Raw genomic sequence first — 17,067 nt, 5'->3', positions numbered from 1 at the left:
TCTCTCTCTCTCTCTCTCTCTCTCTCTCTCTCTCTCTCTCTCTCTCAGTTCTGTCTCCAGCTCCTATGGGTACAATTATCATATCCATGCAGACAGCTCCCAGATCTACATATCCAGACCTCATCTTTTATGAGCTGCCATGCTTCATTTTCAATCACCTGTGAGACATCTTCACCTGGATGTCCATTAAGTATCTCAAACTCATAATGTCTAAAAAACAACTCATTGTCTTTTCCACACATCCATCCATGTTCCAGAGTTCCCTATGTCTGTTGAGGGCATCATCTTTTTCTAATTCAAAAAATTTATTGCCATTCTTAATCTTCTCCCTGTCTCACCCCTAACCCCAATGAATTGTCAGTCTTGTTGATGCTGTCTCCACATCTCATTCAACCCCTTTTCATCACTCAGACCATAAATACTCTAATTCAGGCAATGATTATTACTCATCTGAAGTTCTGCAATACATTCTTAACTGGCAACCTGCCTCCAACTCCCCACCCCCCAAACCAACTCATCTTCTAAAATTGTCAGATTGATATTTCTAAAACAGAGATTATTCCCCTGCTCAAGAAGCTTCAATGGCTCCCAATTTCTTCCAGGATTAAATATGAACTCTTTAATGTGGAATTTGAAGCCCTTCACAAACTTAATCCAATCTACCTTTCCAGACTTATTTCATAGTCTCTTATGTTTTATTTTCAGTCCAACTTACCTATTACTGTCCCCTTTCCTCATATAGCATTCCTTGTCCTAACACTCTCTACCTTCTTATAGGCTGTTCTTTATTCATAAAATGCTCTTCCATCTCCCCTCCATCCCTTAGAGCTCCATTCAAAGCTCAGTTCAAATAAAATTGCAAACAAAAGGTCTTTGCTGATCTGCATGTTCATTTCAATTTCATGTTCATTTGTTTATTTTATCTACACAGCAGAGGCTGCCCCATAAAACGTGTAGAAAAGTCTTTTCTAGTGGATCCCGTGTGCTCTGGTTCTATACATTCCCTCTTGTAACAAGAATAAGAGGAGAAAACTGTACCAATATTGATTAGTGACTAAATTCAGAAACAGCTGCCCTCATCAGTAGGCTAGATATGAGAGAGAGAAAAATAAAAGTCCTTTCTCTTTCAGTCATATGGCTTAGGACTCTCCTCATTTTGCCTTATATTGTCATTGAGGGAGGAAGAGAGATGGGGAGAGAGGAAGGTAGAAATGAAAGGAGACAGGGATTTCTCTTTCCTCATCTCCTTCCCCAGTAGCATGTGATGTTTACATGCATACAGCAGTGCTTGTGTAGGTGAACAAGATACTTGACATCAAGTCCCTGGCTGTCTCTTGTGCCCTGTATTTCTTTGATTTGGCATAGTTGACTGGACAGCAACTCTGAGAAATGAACATTTCTGACTTTGATAGTTACCTCATGAGTAGCTGAGTCACTGACTCAGGTGCATTTGATGGCCCAAGAATAAGGACTGTTGGCAACTGCACACATCTTGGGAGGAGAAAATAACCACCAACAGAAAGGTTTTCTAGAAGTATTGAATCTGGACTGAGATGGACAGATAATACAGATCTTAGATAAAAGAGAATTTCTTTTGTAGCAGTTCCGTAAAAGGTTAACTAGATGGTGCAGTAGAACATCAGGTCTGCAGTCAGGAAGACTCATCTACCAGAGTTCAAATCTGACCTCAGGTGCTTACTAGCTGTGTGACCTTGGACAAGTCACTGAACCCTGTTAGCTTCAGTTTACTTATCTAGAAAATGAGCTGGAGAAGGACATGGTAAACCACTCCAGTATCTTTGCCAAGAAACCCCCAAATGGGGTCATAAAGAGTCAGATACAACTGAAAAATGACTTAAGTCTCACAAAGTGTTTCATGTAGGGACAGAGTCAAGATGGTAGAGAGAATCCAGGAAGTTGCCTGAACTCTCCCCAGTTTCTCTCAGAAACAATGTTAAATCAAGCCTCTTAAAGAATTCTAGAGAGACAGAATCCACAAAAAGGTGTAATGAAACAATTTTCCAGACCCAGAAAACTTAGAACGACTTCAGGAAAGGTCTATCTCACTTGGGTAAAAGGGGAGCAGAGACCAGTGCAGGCTGTATCCAGGCAAGCAAAGGGTGGCTCTTAGCCACAGCGTATATCAGTAACTGAGGCCCCACTGTCCTGGCTCAGCAGGCCAGTGCCACTACAGGGTAGCTGTTAGGCCTCTAGCCTCAGTGCAGTAGGCAAATAGACAGGTCCAGAACCCAGGGCACAACAGGCCACTCCAGCACAATGGGCAAATAACCAGCACCTCAGGCCCTGGAGCAGAAATCCAGTGACCAGGTCCCTGGCCCCCAGAGTAAGAAGCTTGGACAGTGCCCTTGGTGCCCCAGGAGCAGAAGTCAACTTTTAAAAATTAAAAAAAAAAACAGAAAAGACCCTTGACCATAGAAATCTACTGTGGCAACAGGGAAGATCCAAAGACAGACTCAGAAGAGGACAACAATGTCAAAATGCCTACATGCAAAATCTCAAAGGGGAATGTGAATTTATCTCAAGCCCCAAAGGGCTTCTGGGAAGAGATCAAAAAGGATTTTTTAAATAAAATAAGAGAGGTGGAAGAAAAATTGGGAAAAGAAATGAGAGGTATGCAAGAGAGAGTCAATAACGTGGAAAAGGAAAGACAAATATTGACTGAAGTAAACAATTCCTTAAAAAAAAAATTGGCCCAATAGGAAAAAACCCATTGAAGATACCAACTCCTTAAAAACTAGAATTGGCCAAATGTAATAAGTGGTATAAAAGTTAACTGAAGAAAATAATCCCTTAAAATTAGAATTGGACAAGTGGAGGCTGATGTCTTGATGAGATATCAAGTATCAGTCAAACAAAATCAAAAGACTGAAAAAATACAAGAAAATGTAAAATACTTCATTGAATAAACAGGTGACCTAGAAAATAGATCCTGCAGAGATAAATTAAGAATTATTGGATTATTTGAAATCTACAAAAAAAAGAGCCTGGACAGAATCTTTCAGGAAATCATCAAGGGGAGCTTCCCTGATATGCTAGATCCCAAGGGTAAAACAGTATTTGAAATAATCCACTGACCACATGTTTAATGAGATCCCCAAATGAAAACTTCAAGAAATATTGTACCCAAATTCCAGAACTCCTAGGTGAGGGAGAAAATATTGCAAGCAACCAGAAAGAAACAATTCAAATATCAAGGAGTCACAGTCAGGATTACACAGGACAGAACAATTTCTACATTAAAGGATTAGAGGGCTTGGAATATGATATTCCATAAGGCAAAGGGTCTTGGATTATGACCAAGAATCAACTACCCAACAAAACTGAGCATAAACTTTTAGGGTAAAAAATGGATATTCAATGAAATAGGGGCTTTTCAAACTTTCCTGATGAAAAGACCAGAGCTAAAAAGAAAATTCAGTCTTCAAATATAAGACTCAAGAGAAGCATAAAAAGGTAAAGAGGAAAGAAAAAAAAAATGTTATTCAACAAGGTTAAACTGTTTACATCCCTACACAGAAAGATGATACCTGTAACTCTTGAGAACTGTATCTCTATTAGGGCAGTTAGAAGGGTTATACATAGACAGCAGGTGTGGGTATATATTGACTTTGATATGATGATATTAAAAAATTGAGGTGAAACAAAGGGATTGTACTGGGAGAAGAGGACAGGGGGAGCCAGACTGGCATAAATTATATCAAATTAAGAGGCACAAAAGACCTATTATAGTAGAGGGAAAGAAACAGATAGGGGGTGACCATTATTTGAACCTTACTCTCATCAGATTTGGCTAAAAGAGGGAATCATACACCTCAGTTGGGTATAAAAATTTATCTTACCTTATAGGAAAGTAGAAGATGAAAGGGAGAAAAAGGGAGGGGGTAGATAGAAGAAAAGACAGAAGGTAGACAGAAGTAGTAGGGGAAAGAGGAAAGAAAAGGGAGGGGGGGTGATAGAAAGGAGGATAGATTGAGGGCAGTGGTAGACAGAAGCAAAACATTGGTGAGGAGGGACAGGGTGAAAGGAGAGAGAAAAGTATAAATGGGGAGAGGGGTGGAGAATAGAGTGGAAGGAATACACAGTTAGTAATCATAACTGTGAATGGGAATGAGATGAACTCTCCCATAAAATGAAAGCATATAGGATATTGATTAAAAAGCAGGATCCTACAATATGTTGCTTACAAGAAACACATTTGAAGCAGTGAGATACACACACAGTAAAGATAAAGGGCTGGAACAGATTATATTATGCTTCAGCTGAAGTTAAAACAAAAAAGCAAGGGTAGCAATCCTGAGGTCAAATGAAACAAAAGCAAAAAGAGATCTAATTAAAAGAGATAAGGAAGGAAACTACATACTGCTACGAGACCCCATAGACAATGAAGTAGTACCAGTACTGAATATATATGCACCAAGTGGTATAGAATTCAAATTATTAGAGCATAAGTCAAGTGAGTTACAGTAAGAAATATACAGCAAAACTGTACTAGTGGGGGATGTCAACCCCCTCCTCTCAGAACTAGATAAATCCAACCACAAAATGAACAAAAAAGAATTTAAGAGGTAAATAGAATTTTACAAAAGTTGGATGTGATAGACCTCTGGAGAAAACTGAGTGGGGATAGAAAGGAAGATGCCTTTTCCTTAGTAATATATTGCATCTGCCCAAAGAACGACAATGTATTAGGGCATAAAAACCTCACAACCAATTGCAGAAAAGCAGAAATATTAAATGCTCTAATATATATATAATAAATATTATATTATAATTTTATTTATATCATTATATATTTATAATATAATTCATTATAATATAAATATTAAATCTTTTTCAGATCAGGATGCAATAAAAAATTATGTGTAGCAAATGACTATGGAAAGATAAAAATTAATTGGAAAATTAAATAATCTAATCTTAAAGAATGATCAGGTCAAACAATAAACCATAGAAATAATCAAGAATTTCATCAAAGAGAATTATAATAATGAGAAAACCAAAATTTGGATGATGCTTATGGGAAATTGTATAGCTCTAAATACTTATTTGAACAAAATAGAGAAATAATAGATTAATGAATTGGGCATGCAAACTAAAAAAAGCTAGAAAAAGAACAAATTAAAATTCCCCAAATAAATACCAAATTGGAAGTTCTGAAAATCAAAGGAGAGATTAAGAAAACTGAAATTAAGGAAGCTATTGAACTAATAAATAAAACTAAGAGCTGGTTTTATGAAAAAAGAAACACAACAAAATAGGTAAACTTTTGTTTAATTTAATTTTAAAAAAGAAAGAAGAAAACCAGAGTAAGAGTATCAAAAATGAAAACAGTGAATTCACCACCAGTGAAGAGGAAATTAAAGCAACAATTAGAAGCTATTTTGCCCAACTGTATATCAATAAATCTGACCATCTAAGTGAAATGGACGGATATTTGCAAAAATGTAAATTGCCCAGAGTAGCAGAAGAGGAAATAAAATACCTAAATAATCCCTTTTAGAAAAAGAAATTGAACAAGCCATCAATGAACTCCCTTAGAAAAAAATCTCCATGGCCAGATATATTTATAAATATCTACCAAACATTTAAAAAGCAATGAATTACAATACTATATAAACTATTTGAAAAAATAGGTGAAGGAATCCTACCAAATTCCTTTTATGATACAAATATGGCACTGATACATAAACTGGAAAGTCAGAACAGAGAAAGAAAATTATAGACCAATTTCCCTAATGAATATTGATGCAAAAAATTTAAATAAAATGTTATCAAAGAAATTAAACAAATTATCACCAGAATAATACACTATAATCAGGTGGGATTTATACCAGGAATGCAGGGTTGGTTCAATATCAGGAAAACTATCAGCATAATTGACCATATCAATAACAAAACAAACAGAAATCACATGATTATCTCAATAGATGGAGAAAAAGCTTTTGACAAAATACAACACCCCCTCCTATTAAAAACACTAAAAAACATAGGAGTAAATGGAGTTTTCTTCAAAATGATGAGTAGTATCTATATAATGGGAATAAGCCAGAAGCTTTCCCAATAAGATTAGGGTGAAGCAAGGGTGCCCATTATCACCACTGTTATTCAATATTGTATTAGGAATGTTAGCTTTAGCAATAAGAGAAGAAAAATAAATTGAAGAAATTAGACTAGGCAATGAGGAAACAAAATTATCACTTTTTGAAGATATGATGGTATCTTTACAGAATCCTAGATAATCAACTAAAAAACTACTTGAAATAATTAACAACTTTAACAAGGTTTCAGGATATAAAATAAACCCACACAAATAAACATTTCTGTATATTACCAACAAAGCCCAACAGCAAGAGATAGAAAGATGAATTTCACTTAAAATAACTGTAGACAATATAAAATATTTGGGAGTTTACCTGCTATAAGACATGATGAGCCGGAGGATTTGAGAAAAACCTAGAAAGACTTATATGACCTGATAATGAGTGAACAGAACTGGAGAACATTGTACACAGTAATAGCAACATTGTATGATGATCAACTATGATAGACTTCATTCTCCTTAACAATATCATGATCCAGGACAATTCCCAAAGACTCATAATGGAAAATTCAATCCTCATTGAGAGAAAGAACTATGAAGTCTGAATGCAGATCAAAGCATGCTACTTTATCTTTTTTTTCCTTTCCTATGGTTTTTTCCTTTTGCTCTTCTTCATCTTCCACAACATGACTAATGTGGAAATATGATTCATATGATTACATATATATGACTTATATCAGATTGCTTGCCGTATTGGGAAGGTGGAGAGAAAGGAGTGTAATGGTAATGAGAATTTGAAGATCTTCTCTGCCCCTTAATAAGCCTAAGGAAATTTGAAAACCTTCCCTGTTTTGAAGATATACCCTGCCTTCTAATAGACTGAATATAATCACATGGAGCCTGTGGTGGGAAGAGTTTGCTGAAGGGTAGAGCAGAGCCCAGAGGAAGCTGGGCGTCAAAGCATCTAGAAACGGTGGTAGGAGAAGACATTTCCAAGGGAGACAGTTAGGTTTCTGAGTAAATGTTGGCATTTGCCACCTGTTGTGACAGCTAGGCTTGTGTTGGTTTGTGGGAAGGCTAAAGGATGGTAAGGTTCTCTGCTATGTTGTGGTGCATTAATTTCTCTGTTACTATGATGGATTCAGTTTCTTGATGTTGGGATTTGGTTTTCTGGTATCTCAATAAATGCTTTGCTTCTGTCTTCTATATGGAGAATCTGTTATGTTTTGCAATCAAGCACTATGCTGGTATATTTATAGTGCGTGTTGGCACTGTGAATATTGCATTGACACTACAAGGAAGAAGGGAGAAAAATTTGGAACTCAAAATCTTATAAAGAGTGAATATTGAAAACTGTCTTTACATGTAATTGGAAAAATATAAAATACTATTAAGTCAGAAAAAAGAAATATATACACAAGCATATGCCAGAAAAACAAAACAAAACAAAGTGCTTTGTGTTTAACTCCTGGAAAAGAATAATAGAGGTATTGTATTATAATTTATATTTTAAATATGTATTCATGTAAACCTATTTGTTTTTTAAATATTTCTTTTGTGGCAAAGAAAATAAACAGCTGCCCTATACCACACACACACACACATACACACACACACACATATATATATATATATATATATCACTTTGAATAACTTTTTTTAATAGGCCTTTTTTAAACCCCTTTCAAAATATCATAGATATGAGCCAAACCCAAGTTTTATTTAAAACATTATTCTCAGGACTCTGTGTTGTAGGCACAAAGAGCCAGAGAGAAAAGGAAAAGCATGACCCTCTATTTTAAATACTAGGATCTTCCAAGATTGAACCTGGGTTACAATTAGTCTAAGATCTGGGACTCCTTGGGAGAGAAGATAGGCCTCTCTGAAACAAAAGACATGTATTTCGTTATCTTTGTACATGACCTCTCCCCAGTAGAATATAATCTCCTTGATGGCAGGATCTGTTTTCGTTATTGTCTTTGTATTTCCAGTACCTGGTACAAAACAAGCATTTAAGAAATGCTTGATGAATTACATGAAATTAGAGGTCATCTGGTCCAATAGATGCATTTTTCATATAAGAAAATTGAGTTCTTGAATGTTAAAATGGCTTGCCCATGATCCTTAAACTACTATCTGTTCTCTAAACACCATTCTGGGGCAAATAGGCAAATAGGCTAGAGAGCCAGGCCTAGAGTTGGGAAGACCTGAATTCAAATATGGCCTCAGACACTTAAAAGCTATGTAATCCTGGGCAAGTCATTTAACACTGTTTGCCTTAGTCTCCTCGTTGGTAAAAAAAAAAAAAAAGCCCGGAGAAGGAAATAGCAAATACTCCAGTGTCTTTGCCACAAAAATCCTGAAAGGGCTCACAAAGGGTCCAATTTGACTGAAAATGATTGACCCACAAAAACCGCCAGTTGAGCACACTTTCCTCTGCACCGTGGTAAGAACTTGGACTAGATGATGTCTAAGATTGTTTCCAACTGGATATCTATAATCCCATGATCATATTTTCTCCAACTTCCCACTATTATGAATCTATAGATTCTCAAGAAGATCACCAAAGCATCAAAATCCCCCTTTTGGTAGGTTTCTCATAAGCAATGACCTTAAAAATTGCAGATCTTTATTAAGATTCCAATCTTAGTTCTTGATGGGTAATATAACCTGTGGAAATAGAAGGAACTGGTCAAAATATACTTCTGGTGCTAAAAGACTAAACCAAATGAAAGTGAGAAAAGATCAGAAAAAGAAAAGCAGATTCACCTTGAGCAGAGAAAGAAAAAAAAACAGTAAACTTTTTTATTGCTCAGACTAATTTAGACTTAACTCATCCTAATAATACAGTATTGGTCAAGTTATAGAGGTAGAGGGATACAGGCAAAAGGAAAATTAGGAGGGCCTGGATTGCAATCTTTGCTCTGACAATTAACTGTGTAACTCTGGGCAAATCATTTAATCCCCTGAACATTGATTTCCTTCCCTGAAAAGTGAACATAATACTTACTGTAGTGAAGAAAATACTGTATGAATGTAAGCTATTATCATTAGTTAAATATATAATCTGTCCTTAGGCTAGAAGTGTCCTGGAAATGTGACAAGTATGTTAAACTCACCTTATGAATCCTAGACCATGATAGTATTAACATACATTAAGTCATCTAAGGCATTATTATCAGGGTGAGAGAGAAGTAAAGGCAGTGGAAACTGAGGGTATACTTTACAGGAAGGAACAAAAGTCATATAATTATGAGCATGCTGCCCCCAAGGCATAATGTTCTCTCCCAAAGCTGATTCCTAAATACAATGCTTAAAGAAACATCCAATTGGAAAAACATCACAAAAACCTTGTGCTTTGGATTGAGAGGATAGATCATTTAAGTGGCTTTTTGATGGACACAAAAAAAGCCCAAGGAATAAGACAGACAGAAAGAGCAGCTGGGACATGGGAGAATGAGAATTCCATGGAAATATATATATATATATATATATATATATATATATATATATATATATATATATATAATACAATTTTTAAATAGAGAAATATTTTGATGGGAATATGGTGTTTAATGTCTTCATTCACTCAAGAAACCCTTACTCACTGAACATCATTTATCTGCAGCACTATTCAACAATTCAATTCACTAAATGCTTATTAAATGCCCACTATATGCAAACACTGCGAGACGCCGAGAATAGAAAAACAAAATCCAAAGTCCTCCTGCCCTCAAGGAACTTACATTCTTCTGTAAACAAGTAAATAAATGCAGATTATTACATATATACATACATACATACGTACGTATATATGTACGTACATATAAGAATATATATAGAATACTGTAGCCTGTGTTTGCATATACATTATATATATATACACATATATACTCTGTGTGTGTGTATAGCATGCTGTGATCCATGGAGTCACAGACACAACTGAACAACTAAACAATAAAATATATATGTGTGTGCTTATGTATATGTAGATATACGCACACTAGAATATATACATATGTTAGTTATATATATATATATGTATACTAGAATGGAAAGTATAAGAAGACTAATATGAAATAAGACTGGAAGGGCGGCTAGGTGGCTCAGTGAATAGAGCACCGGCCGTGGAATCAGGAGGACCTGAGTTCAAATATGGCCTCAGACACTTAAAACAAAACTACCCATGTGACCTTGGGCAAGTCACTTAACCACAATTGCCCTGCCTTCCCCCCTCCAAAAAACAAAGACTGGAAATGCAAAAAGGAAACTTAAAGATTTTAAATGTCAGGCTAAACATTTTATAGTTTATACTAAAGGTACCAGGGAACTTATGAAGATTTTTGAGTAGATGGATTGAGTGACATGGTTTTATTAATATTATTCTGGCAACTGTATGCAATGGAAAGGGAAGAGAAGAGAGGCAGGGATATCAATTAAGAGGCTATTGCAATAATCTATGAAGGAGGTTATAAGGGTATGAACCAGAGTGGAGGTCGTGTGAAGAGAACATATGTGAAGATATCAGTCAACAAACATTAAAGACTTACTCTGTGCTGGGAACTAAGCCAAGAAGAGGGAATACAAAGAAAGGGGCGGGGGGGATGATCCAGCTCTCAAGAATTCAATTTTAACAGGACAGATAATATGCAATATGGCAGGTCTCAGGTAGGTAGAAAAGGAAGAATTCATGCTTGCAGGTTTGGAAGGTTGGCAGGCAATAGGCTATATTGTTACAGATTTGGGGTAACCAGAGCTTGGGGGCATCACATGCCGCTACCAGCACTGTGAGATTGCCGCTATCTCTGTCTCCATTCTGCCACTGTTCCCAGCAGTTTTTCTGCTGATGTTGAAGTTCCCTCCTTTATGTGGAGTGGGATGTGAGCCTGCACCAGCATAGAAAGTAGAAAATGGACTAAAAGAGCTAGCTTTTCAGTCTCCAACTTCCTTACTTTCACAGTTCAATAACCTTTCACAATCCCATGGAGCTCACAAAGAAATGAGCAGTAGGTGATGGTTTTCAAGAGGACCAATTTCAGCACAGTGGGGATGAGGATCAAGGCTTCATAATACTGAGTGCCAAGGCATTATAAGGTATTAAGCAGTAATAAAAACAACAATTCACCCCATTTATGGAACGCCTCTCTCGGAGGGCCTCAAAGAGCGTGGCACAGACCTCATCTGCTCCAGGTAGGTGGGAAACAGGTACTGCCTTCATTTTGTAAAGAAAAGAAACTGGGCCAGAGGGTGAATTTGTCAAAGGTTCCACTGCAATGATGCTTCAGGGCTATAGCCTCCTGTCATCACACTAGCACTAAGAAAGCCTGCTTCTCTCTCCTATAAAGTGAGAAACACCTAGCTAAAACTTTACCCAGCATCCTTACCTTCAGAAATGTCGCTTCATAAGACCATAGATCTACAGCTGGAAAGGACCTTCGAGGTCATCCAACCCCTTCATTTGAGATGTAACTGAGGCCCAGAGAAGTTGAGCAATTCACTGAAGGTCACACAGCTAGCTAAGGACAGAGTTGAGATTGTCAGTCTGGTCCTTTGACTTCAAATTCAGCTTTCTCTACACTGTAACATGCTGGAAGCTCAGCTATTGGTTCTGGAAATGGGAGAGTATAAGACTTTATAGGAAAGTTTTCCTAATCTTTCTTAACTCTAGTGCCTTCCCTCTGTTATTTATTTCTTATTTATCCCATATAGAGCTGGGTTTGTATATATTTGTTTGCATGTTTTCTTCTCCCCTCATTGGACTGTGAACTCTCTATGGGCAGGGACTGTGTTTCATCTCTTTTTGTGTGCCCAGAGGTTAGCACAGTTCTGTTTTTTTTTTCTTTTTGGAGGGGGGAAGGCAGGGCAATTGGGGTTAAGTAACTTGCCTAAGATCACACAGCTAGAAAGGGTTAAGTGTCTGAGGCCAAATTTGAACTCAGGGCCTCCTGACTCCAGGACCTGTGCTCTATTCACTGTACCACCTAGCCGCCCCAGTTAGCATAGTTCTGGTACATGGTAAATGTTTAATAAATGTTTATTGATTGAATAAGGACAACTTTAACATTTTTTTTCACAAATTACTCACTACCCTATGTGACACTGAGCAAAATAATTAAACTCTTTAGGTCCCAATTCTTCATCTGAAAAATGAGGACATTGGCCTGGGTGACCCCTAAGGCCCCTTCAAGCTCCATATCTGATTCTACTAAATAGAGGTTCTTGTTCCATCTTTCAGGGAAAAGTCAGAATCAAAGGACCATCTAAAATTCCTTCATTTGAAGGGCTTAGGTAATGCTTACAACCTGCATGTGGAAGGAATGGCCCCTAAGGTTGAAATTATGACTCCATCTAAGTGTCAAAATTATGGGTAGAAGTGGGAAAGAACCCTATTTGGATTCAAAACCCTCCTAACACTTAGAGCTATCCAAATGGGGAATGAGCTGCTTCAGAAAGAAGTGAGATTCCCGTCACCAGAGGTCTTGAAGCAGGGCCTAAATAATTGTTGAAATGTTGTTGATAGACTTCTAGCTAAGATACCTCTTGGACTAATATCTGAGATCTTTTCCAACTCTTAGGTAATATAATTCTAAGTTAAACATACTCCTGGAACATTCAGAAACTTTCAATTCCTGTTTAATTTTATTAAATCCCATTTTTCATACTGCAAAAAGGACCTCAAAAGTCAAAAATGTTTGAAATAGACCAAGAATCAGACCTTATTGCTATATTAATAATAATAATAATAATGCCTAACATTTATATAGCACCTCCTATGTGCCAGGCACTGTGTAAGCATTTTAAAATTCTTATCTTGGAAGTAGAAACAGGACCTCCAGGCGGCTCCAGCTCCCACCACCTCCAATTCATGTAAAAGGGGATTCTAAACAAACATTGGCGCTGCAGAACCCACAAAATGACACAGAGAAGCTAACCTCCCTCTAAGGCAGCCCAGCAGGCCAGCAGGATCAGCCAGCACAGTGCTCTGGGAGCCAAGCCCAGCCCCACACCGAGGCTTTAGCCCCAGGGTGAGCCTGACCAGCAGGAGGGACTCCAGATCAGCAGCAGCTGTGGCCGTTTCCAGATTTATCAACACACAGATGCTAAGGACAAAGTGAGAGGTCAATGCAGTCTGGACTTTGGGACCCAGTAATTGAGAGTGCGTTGGCTTTTTCCCCTGGGGCAAGAAGCCATGGAGGGGTGCGGCTCAGCCGCTGCCACATTGCAGCTTCAGATCCTGGCCTGCTGAGTATAGGGGGACCAAGCACCAGTCTGAGGGGTAATCGCTCTTCCTTTAACCTGCTTGGATCTGGATTTCAGTCTAGGGTGGAGGTCCTGGGGTGTGTGACCAGCTTGCCAGAGTGTGTGGAGACTTCAGGGAAGGCACCCAACTAATACCTCCAGCAGTTGAGAAAACCCCAGCATTTAGAAGAAGCTCCCCTGTCTGGTGGCAGAGTCCTACTGTGGCAAAAAGCCCAAAAGTCAAGTAATTGAATGGCAAAATGAGCAGGGAAAAGAAGCAAACAAAGCAAAGCAATCCAAAATTAGACTCCTATTTTGGGGACAAAAAGGATCAAAGCATGGAACAGGAGGAAGACAGTGAAGTCAAAACTCCTGCACCAAAAGCTTCCAAGAAAAATATGAACTGGTTACAGGCCATAGAAGACCTTAAGAAGCAGATAAGAGAAGTAGAGGAAAAATTGGGAAGAGAAATGAGAAAAATGCAAGAAAATTATGAAATGAGAGTCAACAGCCTGATTGAGGAAAATAACACCTTAAAAAATAGACTAACTCAAATAACAAAAGAGGTTCAAAAAGGCAATGAGGAGAAGAATGCCTTAAAAAGACGAATTTGCCAGATAGAAAAAGAATCTCAAAAGCTCACTGAGGAAAATCATTCCTTCAGAATTAGACTGGAACAGATGGAAGCTAATGACTTTATGAGAAATCAAGATGCTGTTAAACAGATCCAAACAAATGAAAGAATAGAAGGCAATGTGAAATATCTCATTGGAAAAATCACCGACCAGGAAAATAGATCCAGAGGAGATAATTTAAAAATTATTGGACCACCTACAAACCATGATCAAAGAAAGAACCTAGAAATCATCCTCCAAGAAATTCTCAAGGAAAACTGTTCTGATGTTTTAGAACCAGAGGGCAAAATAGAGGTTGAAAGAATCCACCAATTACCTCCTGGAAAAGATCCCAAAAAGAAAACTCCTAGGAATATTATAGCCAGGGTCTAGAATTCCCATATCAAGGAGAGAATATTACAAGCAGCCAGGAAGAAATAATTTGAATATTGTGGAAACACAATCAGGATAACTCAGGATCTGGCAGCTTCTACACTGAGGGATCAAAGGGCTTGGAATATGTTATTCCGGAGGTCAAAGGAGCTGGGATTAAAACCAAGAATCACCTACCCAGCAAAACTGAGTATCATGTTTCAGGGAAAAATATGGTCATTCAGTGGAATAGAGGACTTTCTAGCATTCTTGATGAAAAAACCAGAGTTGAATAGAAAATTTGACATTCAGATATGAGAACCATGAGAATGTAAACAGGGAAAAGAAATCATAAGGGACTTATTAAAGTTGAACTATTAACATTCCTACATGGAGAAACGATAATTGTAACTTATGAAACTTTTCTCATTATGAAAATAGTTGAAGGGAATAAAAAATATATATATATATGTCTATATCGGAGGGTACACAGGTGTATGAATACATATGTGAACGTGTGTATATATGTTTACAGGTATACATATATAGAGGGCACAGGACCAATTTAATAGGAAGGGATGATACTTAAAAGGTGAACTTAAGAGGCGAGAGAGGAATATAATGAGAGGAGATGGGGCAAGACAGAATGGGGTAAACTCTCATATAGAAGAGGCAATGGAACATAGTTACAATGGAGGTGAAGAATGAAGGCAAAAGGGAATGGGTCAACCTTGTTCTTATTGAATTTGTCTCGGGGAGGGAATGACATACACATTAAATAGGATATCTCATCCTACAAGAGAGTAGGGGGGAAGGGCATGAGAGGGGGAATGATATAAGGCAGGGCAGGCTGCAGGGGAGGGAAGTTGGAAGCACCCAATTTTGAAAAGGGACAGGATCAAAGTAGAGAATAGACCAAGTGGGAGGTGGGATAGGAGGGAGGGAAATATAGTCAGTCTTTTACAATATATCTACTATGGTAATGTTTTACATTAGCTACACATGTACAACCTATACTGAATTGCTTATCTTCCCAGTAAGGGTGGGTGACAAAGGAGGAAGGGAATGAATGTGGAATTCAAAGTTTTAAAATCAAAGGTAAAATTTTATATATATACTATTATTCATATTATTTTACATGTAATTGGAAAATAAGATATGCAGGCACTGGGGCATAGAGATCCACCATGCCCTACTGGAAAAGTCAAAAGGGGTAAGGGAGAAAATATGGGAGAGAGCAGATTGGAGGAGGGGATATCCTGTGGGACTGCTATTTTGGGGCAGTGGGTAGGGGGAAATCAGGGAGAAAATTTGTAACTCTAATTCTGGTAGAAATGAATGATGTAAATCAGAAGTTATTAAAGCATTTAAAAAATAAAAAAATTATCTTATTTGCTCTTCACAATCACCCTGAGAGGTATGTGCTATTATTATCCCCATTTTATAAATGAGGAAACTAAGGCAAACAGGGATTAAGTGACTTGCCCAGGGTCACACAGCTAGGAAGTCTCAAGGCAAATTTTAACTAAAATCTTTCTGACTTCAGTCCCAGAACTTTTTTAAGTGCATCATCTAGATGCCTAAAGAGTCTAGAATGCCTCCAAAGAAATTTGGAGTAAAGCTAAGATCAGCCTAGAACTGGGTCACAATCAAGACAACAAATGGGAAAAAATATAAAGGATATGTAACTAGTGTGAAGGCAGTCTATAAAGAGATAGCCATTTGAGAATAAAATGTGTCACATGAGTTTCTGGATGTTCAGAATTTGAATATCAAGTTATATTTATATGTACTTTAAGCTTTACAAAGCTCTTTCCTCACAGCAACATTATGAATTAGGCAATAATGTTATATTTATATAACACCTTAATCTCCACAAAGCTCTTTCCTCAAAAGAATATTACAAATCAAACAGTGTAAGTATTAACTCCATTTAATAGATGAATAAATAGAGGAGAGTCAGAAAAGCAAAGAGATTTGGGCATCATAACAAATCCAGTTACTTTGGGAGTTGAGATTGGAACCTACATCTTCTAATTCCAGGTCAATTAAAGTGCTCTTACAACTATGTCAAGTTTATAAAAGATACTCATTGCCCCCTTTTTCCTATTTCTCTGTATGGACCCCAAACATTACCCTTCCCCTTTCCCATAGTCTTTGCTGTAAATTCTTAATGGAAACTAAATGAAGTTTTCTTCATGGCGACTTAAAAGCAGAAGGCAAGTGGCATATTAATAAGCTTTATATAAGGTGTTGTCTTGTCTTAAAGGATTCCTTTAAAACTTTTGTTTAATTGGGCAAAGCATGAGGATTCATATATAAAAAGATGTATTGTGCCTTAATTTATAATGAAAACAAAACAAAACATGCAAGTATTTGGTTCTGGTTCTAATGGTCATTAGACAATGCTCCAGTGGAACCATTGGTACAATGGAAGGAAGTGGGTGGTCATGTGTTTCCCACTCTTTTTAATGAGGAAATTTAGAAATGCACCAGAGCATTGACCCACTTCAGGAAAGGGAACGTTTCATTAGTTTTATTTTCTTTTTCCTTAAGGCCTTGCAATAGAGAAAGCATTATCTTGGCATCTTCTCCCCCTACCCCACCGCTACCCAAATGCCCCAAAGTCCTAGTTCTTAGACATGGACTAAAAACCTAAGAATGTGCGAATGAAAAACAAACAGTTTTGAGTCATTAGAGCCCTAAAAGCATCTTACTTACTCATTGTATCACAAATTCCCATTTGTACTTGGAGCACAAAAATAACCAATTTTTAAAATT

The sequence above is a fragment of the Petaurus breviceps genome, unplaced genomic scaffold, assembly GCF_028583685.1.
Source record: "Petaurus breviceps papuanus isolate PSGF00001 unplaced genomic scaffold, PetGlider_PUasm1.0 90723, whole genome shotgun sequence".
NCBI classification, from domain to species: Eukaryota; Metazoa; Chordata; class Mammalia; order Diprotodontia; family Petauridae; genus Petaurus; species Petaurus breviceps.
The sequence above is the reverse complement of the archived record's forward strand: the minus strand, read 5'-3'. Positions refer to the sequence as shown.